General features: G+C 43.2%; 2 non-coding genes across 2 annotated transcripts; one reads left to right on the top strand and one right to left on the bottom strand.

Moving 5' to 3' along the window:
• Positions 1-231: 231 nt before the first annotated feature.
• Positions 232-304, bottom strand: trnav-cac (transfer RNA valine (anticodon CAC)). Its single transcript has one exon. It is a non-coding gene; the product is annotated as a tRNA-Val (tRNA).
• Positions 305-6,651: 6,347 nt separating this feature from the next.
• Positions 6,652-6,741, top strand: trnap-agg (transfer RNA proline (anticodon AGG)). The gene is given in 2 exon segments: positions 6,652-6,687; positions 6,706-6,741. It is a non-coding gene; the product is annotated as a tRNA-Pro (tRNA).
• Positions 6,742-9,039: the final 2,298 nt, after the last annotated feature.

Raw genomic sequence — 9,039 nt, forward strand, 5'->3', positions numbered from 1 at the left:
CAGCCCGAACAGAAATCAAAGTACAAAGGAAACTTAAAAACATCAAATTAAAATGTGATTATTGGGGTCAATAATGCACCCCAACCACTGCGGTGCCCAGCGGGCGCGGAAAGCGTCAACCTAGCATGGTCGGTGCATGCGTGGAGGGCTGGTTACTATGCTGTAATTTTCTTTGTTCTTTATATTGAAATCATACAGATTTCCTCACCCTAAATTAGAAAGCTTAATGAGCGTTTCTGCCCGGTTTTGAACTGGGAACCTTTCGCGTGTGAGGTGAATGTGATAACCACTACACTACAGAAACAGGTGACAGCAATGATAGCAAATCCGCCTCTCTGCAATGTTCAACTGTGCTGTGTTGCTGCAGTTTCAAATGGTTCGACTGAGAGCCCATGTCCCTTGTTTCAGGAAGATAACCGTTACTGTCAATATGATTGTTCAACTTATCTTGAACTTCAAAATTTTAAAGCGATCGCCTGTCAAATATCTAAGGCAACAATGAATTCCACTCATTCATTAATGCATTATTTTCATCTTCCTTCGAATAATCTCAACCAATTGTGCTCATTAATGAAAGCAAATTACTGCAGATGATAGAATCTGAAACCAAAGGAGAAAATGCTGGAAAATCTCACAAGGTCTGGCAGCATCTGTCAGGAGAGAAAAGAGCTGACGTTTCGAATCCAGATGACATTTTGTCAAAGCTCATTTTACAATTGTACTCAGTATTTGTTTCAATATTTAATATCAATACATTGTTTAACACATATGACTTCATTATGAATTGAATATCTCGGAAATTGAATATCACTGAATTGCAAACATAACTGGCCAACGAAAAGAGTCGAGTCACCGGGTAATACAGATCCCATGGTTGTTTGTTTGAGATTGGCCATCATCAGCTTTTAAACAAAGTCAACTATAATTAAATGGAAGAGATTGAAGAATTATCGGTGAGGTATACTTGAGCCTTTTTTATTATAAGTGTGAAACATTCAGGCGTATAAATTCCGGCCACCTATAGGAAAGTCTAGTTGATCCGCACTGAGTCTCCATTTCTTCATCTGTCTGTGTGTTTTTTCCGATTTCCATGTTATGAAGAACAATTTTTTAAAAAAGATTCTTCTGGGAAATGTGTGCCATTTCCTCTAGTTCACTTCGAGTATCACTTGTGTCTGTCTTGTTGAGCACACACTCCTATTAGACATGTTTCAGATGGTGATTCGCTATTTTAGTTTGCACCTATGAACCCATTAAATTCTGTTGTCCACTGAACAAGATGACACTATGTGCACGTTCTCAAAATAGAGACGTTTCTTTCCTGTCAGTGCGTCGAAAAAATCAGCATTTCTTATTCGCAGAAACCATTTGAGTTTGAGGTCAGAGCAAAGATAATATTGTTGTAATGTCGAGATTCGGATAATGTTCAGCAACGAACTGAAATCATACAGGATTTCCCTCATCTTCCATGAGAAAGCTCAACGAATGCTGCTTCCCTGTTTCGGACCAGGAACTTTTTGTGTTTTAGGCGAACGGGATAACCACTCCACTGCAGAAACAAGTGATAGGATTGGGGCCTCAATGGGCCTGACTACAATGTTTAACTCCACTATGTTGCTGCAGGTTTGAGTGGTATGATTGCGGGCCCATATCACTTAATACAAGAGCACATCCCTGACTTTCAACCTGATATCTCAACTTATCTTGTTCTTCAAAATTAAAAAGAGTTCGTCCGGCAAATGTCTAAGAAAGCACTGATTTGTGCTCAATCATCAATGCTTCATTCTTATCTTCCTGCGAATAATTTCAACCAATTATACTCAGTATTTTTTTCATACAATCATAGAATCAGTGCAGAAAAGGTATTCGATCGAACGAATCAGCAGCGACGCCAGGACATCATAACCAGGCCATTTCCCTCGTTTCCCCCGCAACGCTACTCCTTTCGCATGGCTATTCAATCTAACCAAAGGGTAATTTAGCATGCCCAATCCACCTTGGATCTTCATTCAATTTTTAATATCAATACAGTTATTCAATATGTATGTCCAAATTCTGAATTTAATATCTCTGGAATATACAATCGGTCTGACTGCATTGTACAACTCCGCTCTATTGCTGCAGATTCGAATGGTTAGGACTGAGAGTCCATTTACCTCAGTGCAAGAAGACAACCGTTACTCTCAACGTGATGTCTCAACTTGTCTCGAATTTCAAAATTTAAAAGCGTTCATCGGACAAATGTCTAAGGGAGCAATGATTTCTGCTCCATCATTGATGTATCATTCTCATATACCATCGATTAACTTCAAACAGTTATATCCAGTATTTGTTCGGTAATCAACATTTAATATCAATCAATTTATTTAACACAGATATCTTCATTGCGGATTGAATATGTCTGAAATATACAACATTGAATTGCAAATATTATTGACCAACAAAATAAATCGAGTCACGGGTAATACACATCCCATGGTGCTTTCTTGAGTTTGACCATGATCAGCTTTTAAACCAAATCAAATATCTTTAAAGGGAAGAGATTCAAGAATGATCTGTTAGTTATACTTGATCCCTCTTTATTCTGTGTGACAAACATTCTGGCGCCTAAATCTCGTTCATCTATAGGAGATCCAGACGGTCTGCTTTGATTCTCGATTTCCTCTTCTGTCTGAGAGGTTTTCCCTATTTCGTTATTATGAAGAACAATTTTCAAAAGATGCTTCGGGAAAATGTGCTCCATTTCCTCTCGTTCAGTGACAGTATCACTTGTATCTGTATTTTTAAGCACACAATACGATTAGACATGTTTCAGTTGGTGATGAATTATGTTAGTCTGCATTTATAAACCTATTAAATTCTGGTGTGGACTGAAAATATTGCTAATATGTGCACGGTTTTAAAAAAGGAACATCTATTTCCTCTCATTGCGTCATGAAAATACAAGGTTTCTGATTTTGCTGAAAGCTTTTGAGGCCGAGGTGAGCGCAAATATAACATGGCTGTAACATCGAGTTTCGGATAATGTTCAGCTACAATCTGAAATTATACAGACTTCCCTCAACCTTAATGAACAAATTTCATTAATGCTTCTGCTCGATTTCGAACGTGGGCCGTTGCGTGCGTGAGGCAAGTGCAATCAGCACTACACCACAGAAACTGTTGGCTGCTCCGTAGCCCAAGGGGACTGTCTTGAAATGTTGCAACATTCATTGGGAATGCTGTAGACGCATTAATCTAAGAATGATCGAAAATGGTTGACAATGGCACAGAACGATGAGAGGCTCATCAATCCATCAGATCTATGCGAATTATTTTATGAGGAGCTAAACAATTAACATGTCGTTGAGGGATTGGTGGGTCGAAAGGCCTGTTCCTGTGCTGAACTGTTCTTTGTTCCAATTTCAATTTCCTCCTCTCATTCCATGAAGCTGATTTTTCTCCCTTTTAATTCATTGAAAAATCCCCATTTGAAGAAGGAGTTTCTGCGGAATCCATGTACAATTTGCTTTAACAACCTTTCCCTTACCCAATGGCAGGAAGTATTGGATTTAGCTTCGCGATATAGTTTTCAATGTAAACATATATTTATTTATGCAATTGATTTCATATCGATTTTAGAAAACGAATTTAAGTCTGATGAAGCATCTCCTCATTATTTCTGAATTATATCTAATATAAAGACATTTACTCCACAACATCACACAGAGTGTGGAATATAACAGACGCGAATGAATCACCTACACCTGAAACAGTCTTCTTGTGTTGTCCTCCTGTGTCCCGAACATCCGAACAGAGAACCTCGAGAATGGATGCGGAATCTGTCGTGTTCACACGGACTTCACACAGGGCAACACAGTAGCACAGTGGTTAGCACTGCTGCTTCATAGCTCCAGGGACCTGGGTTCAATTCCCGGCTTGGGTCACTGTTTGTGTGGAGTTTGCACATTCTCCTCGTGTCTGCGTGGGTTTCCTCCCACAGTCCAAAGATATGTGTGTTAGGTTGATTGGCCATACTAAAATTACCCTTAGTGTCCTGAGATGCGGAGGTTAGCGGGATTAGTGGATAGATATGGGGGTAGGGCTTGGGTGAGATTATGTTCGGTGCAGACTCGATGGGCCAAATGGCCTCTTTCTGCACTGTAGGGTTTCTATGATTCTATGATACACGGACGGCGGAATGTGGCGACGAGAGGATTTTTACAGTAACTTGCAGTATTAATGTAAACCTGGTTGTGACACCAGTAAATAAATTCTGGACACGGACGCATCCAGAACATGTTTGGCGGTAAAAATAAATACATCCATTATTGCTTAGTCTGCAAAAGGGTCACGTCGAGTCGTCAATCAATGATCACCATTGATGAGAAATAGATTTCTGGCTGCTCCTGTTGTTAAAATGTCGTGTTCCATCGCAATGAATATCTAACACGATATTGCCGCACTTACACCACACCAGGGAATTCCAGTTCAGGAAGTTTACTCTGGAGCTCGCACGCTTTTTACGTTGCCAATGAGTTCATTTCTCTTTTGTGTGTCAATGGCTGTGTTAATCTGCTTGGTTATCTTTCTTAGTGATTGTCCGTGTGTCTAGTGGAACAAGCTGCCAGAGGGAGTAGTAGAGGCGGGTACAATTTTATCTTTTAAAAAGCATTTCGACAGTTACATGGGTACGATGGGTATAGAGGGATATGGGTCAAATGCGGGCAATTGGGATTATTTTAGGGGTTTAAAAAAAGGGCGGCATGGACAAGTTGGGCCGAAGGGCCTGTTTCCATTCTGTAAACCTCTCTATGAATCTATGTTTGAGTCGATCGGTTTGGGAATCTATCACATAGTTTACATGTCTCTATGTTGATTCTGTGCAGTAACCGAGGCTTCTAGTGAACACGGAGGTGGAGTTATTCATGCATTATCATGGTGAGCAACGCAAACTAATAGGTGTCAGAAATCTGCAGAATAATTCTGGATTTTTAACGAGGGACGTTAGAATTGATGTCACTGTCTGGGCATACATCTATATGGTTATATATCCTTATTCGTGTTGGTCTTTCCGCGTGACCGTGTGTGTATCTGTTCTCCGCATGTCTGCTGGGTTTCCTCGGATGCTGTGGTTTCCTCCAACAGACCAAAGATGTGCGGATTAGGTGGATTGGCCATGATAAATTGACCCCTAGTGTCAGGGAGATTCTGTGTGCGGTTACGGGAATAGGGCCTCGGTGGAATTGTGGTCGGTACAGACTCTCTGGGCCAAATGGCCTCCTTCTCTACTGTCGGGGTTCTACGATTCTACGATCTTTATATGTGTCAGTCTTTTCAGGTTGCCGTGTGTGTACCTGTTTCCAATATGCGGCTGTGCTGTCCACGGGAGAACACTCTCTGATCACTTATGAAAGATCACAACCCCTTTCTAAAGGAGTTGTCTGTTTGAAGATGTAAAGATGGGCGGAGAGATGGAGTCCCCTTGGACCTCCTAGCATCCCCCTGACTGTTTCAACATCTCCAATTGCAGACCTGATTCAGACAGTGATCAGTCTCTCTGTTTCTGGTGTTCAGTCTCGAACCATGGGGGTGAAACTCTGTCTCACTCTGGTTATTGTCCTGATTGCAGGTTTGTCATTTTGAACTTCTGCGTGACATCTGCCAGTCACCAGATTCATTCCCCATTTCCATCTCGAGGGGATTATTCCGTTGTTGTTACTCCTTCTAACCCACTGCGTGTCTGTTGCCTATTTTCAGACATCAGTAACGGTGACTCAGTGTCCCTGTCAGAACAAGGAGTTCAAGCAGCAGGGGGTGAAGATTCAGCAATACCCTGCAGTTACTCGGGACAGAGTTTAAGTACACAACATTAACTGTTCTGGTATCGCCAGTATACACACCGAGCTCCTCATTGACTGCTCAGAGCCGCTAATGTACCGAAACGGCTCCAGGTTTCTTATACTGCAGCGGGAATCTCAACCTGAAACAAAATTCTTTTCACTTGCCCATGAAAGATTTGAAGGTGACAGACAGCGCCGAGTATTACTGTGCACTGAGAGCCACAGTGAATGAGGCTCCCGCGGACCTCAGACAAAATCTGGCACAGGTCGATAATCAATGATTCATTGTCAGGACAACACATGGGGTTAAACTTCAGAGAAAATTTACTCATAGTGAACGTGACAATACAGCCCCGTCTGAGTGTTTTCTCTCACTGAGGTTACTGATTGTCACTGTTGGGAAATTTGACATGTTTTTACTCATATTACTATCACATCAAGTCCAATCGCTCCCCGATGCTTTCACACAAACCCGCAGATCTCCCAGGTGAACCATGTCATCAGTCTGTACTTTAAATGTTCCAGATCTTTTAACTGTCTGACAGACAACACCTTTCAAAAGTGATCAAATATCAAAGGCAGACTCAGAGTTGTCACATGTTGAAGTCGCTGGGTTAAAATAATTGACTGTAACATGTGTGCTTTATAAACAAAAGCCCCCAGTTGCAAACAGTCGAGGTAACAACATTGGACGGATATTTTGCTGGAACTTAAAGTCCACAAATGCCGATGCGGTGAGTTATTTAAACAATTTCGGCGTTCACTCAAGGTGTCAGAACTGCTTTGTAGAAAGCTAAACAATTTTTATTTCGCTACCGGCTGACGTGCAGGCTCGTTGGTCTAGGGGTATGATTCTCGCTTAGGGTGTCGCAGTCCATTAGCATGCGAGAGGTCCCGGGTTCAAATCCCGGACGAGCCCCTCATTTGTTTCTTTTTGACCAAGTCAGATGTTGTGATTTGTTTCAGGTGCAAAGGGCTTTCTGCTGACTGGCTTCGAAAAAGAGTCAACGAGGCACAGAGTTTTACAGCACGGAAAGAGCCCACTCGGACACCCACATGTGACATCTGGACGGGAAACGTTAGTTCTGATTCTCGCTCCACAGATAGTGCCAGAAATACTGGCATAACCCAGTATTTTCTGTTTCTATTTCATATTTCGAAAGTGCGCAGTGTGCTGCATTATATAAGACTGTAGGTTTTGGGCTGACAAGTGGCAAGTAACATTCGCGCCACACAAATGCCAGACAATGTCCATCACCTTAAGAGAAAATCTAACCACCGCCTCTTGACTGTTTTTCCACCACTGAATCCCCCGCTGTTAACATCCTTACGGTCAGCATTGACCAGAAACTCAATTGGACTCGCCACATAAACACAATGGCTACAAGAGCAGGTCAGAGGCCAGGAATACTGCGGCGAAAAACTCACCTCCTGACTCCCCAGAGCCTGTCCACCATCTACAAGGCACAGGTCAGGAGCGTGATGGAATATTCCCACCTCGCCTGGATGGGTGCAGCTCCAACAACACACAAGAAGATTGACATCATCCAGGACAAAGCAGCCCGCTTGATTGGCACCACATCCACAAGCATTCATTATTAAACTAGAAAGAGTGCAGAAAAGATTTACTAGGATGCTACCGGACTTGATGGTTTGAGTAATAAGGAGAGGCTGGATAGACTGGAACTTTTTTCTCTGGAGCTGAGGAGGCTGAGGATGAAGTTCTGGAGGCCTATAAAATAATGAGGGGCATAGGTCAGCTAGATAGTCAATATCTTTTCCCAAAGGTAGGGGAATCGAAAACTGAGCCGCCTCGCGGAAATGTCCTCCGTGCCTTTTTCTACCGCGCGGAGGCGTTTCCTGTGCGGGCTGCTGCTGCACACCTTCCACTACCGCCTCCTCGCCTGTCGCCCGGATACACCTTGGCGGGCCTTGTTGCCGCCGGGCGGCGGAGGTCCCCGCTGGAGGTCCCTCTACGGAGGGATCTCCCCCAATTACGTCGGGGACCTGGGGTGGAGGGTGATGCATGCAGCAGTTCCGCACAACCGTAGGATTCACTGGTTCACGGGCTCCGAAGACTGCCCTTTCTTTAAATTTAAAGCCCTTTGCTTTAAATTGAGGGGTGATAGATATAGGACAGATGTCAGAGGTAGGTTCTTCACTCAGAGAGTAGTAAGGGCGTGGAATGCCCTGCCTGCAGCAGTAGTGGACTCGCCAACATTAAGGGCATTTAAATGGTCATTGGATAAACATAAGGATGATATGGGAATAGTGTAGGTTAGATGGGCTTTAGATTGGGTCCACTGGTCGGCGCAACATCGAGGGCCGAAGGGCCTGTACTGCGCTGTAATGTTCTATGTTCTAGAGTGTGGTTGTAGAGGGCTTTCTTTAAAACTGGAGGTCTGTGGCCAGCGATATGCCTCAGGGATCAGTGCTGGGTCCACTGTTATTTGTCATGTATATTAATGATTTGGATGAGAATATAGGTGGCATGGTTTGCAGATGACACCAAGATTGGTGGCATAGTGGACAGTGAAGAAAGTTATCTCTGATTGCAACGGGATCTTGATCAATTGGACCAGTGCGCTGACGAATGGCAGATGGAGTTTAATTTAGAGGTGATGCATTTTGGTAGATCGAACCAGGGCAGGACTTACACAGTTAATGGTAGGGCGCTGGGGAGAGTTACAGAACAAAGAGATCTAGGGGTACAGGTTCATAGCTCCTTGAAAGTGGAGTCACAGGTGGACAGAGTGGTGAAAAAGGCATCGGCATGCTTGGTTTCATTGGTCAGAACATAGAATACAGGAGTTGGGACGTCTTGTTGAAGTTGGACAAGACATTGGTGAGGCCACGCTTGGAATACTGTGTACAGTTCTGGTCACCCTATTATAGAAAGGATATTATTACATTAGAAAGAGTTCAGAAAAGATTTACTAGGATGCGACCGGGACTTGATGGATTGAGTTATAAGGAGAGGCTGGATAGACTGGGACTTTTTTCTCTGGAGCGTAGGAGGCTGAGGAGTGATGTTATAGAGGTCTATAAAATAATGAGGGGCACAGATCAGCGAGATAGTCAATATCTTTTCCCAAAGGTAGGGGAGTCTAAAACTAGAGGGCACAGGTTTAAGGTGAGAGGGGAGAGATACAAAAGTTCCAGAGGGGCAATTTATAATTGCTGGAGGATCTTGTTGCCGGATTACACTGAATACAGC

This window comes from Mustelus asterias, unplaced genomic scaffold (genome assembly GCF_964213995.1).
Source record: "Mustelus asterias unplaced genomic scaffold, sMusAst1.hap1.1 HAP1_SCAFFOLD_50, whole genome shotgun sequence".
Taxonomy (NCBI): Eukaryota; Metazoa; Chordata; class Chondrichthyes; order Carcharhiniformes; family Triakidae; genus Mustelus; species Mustelus asterias.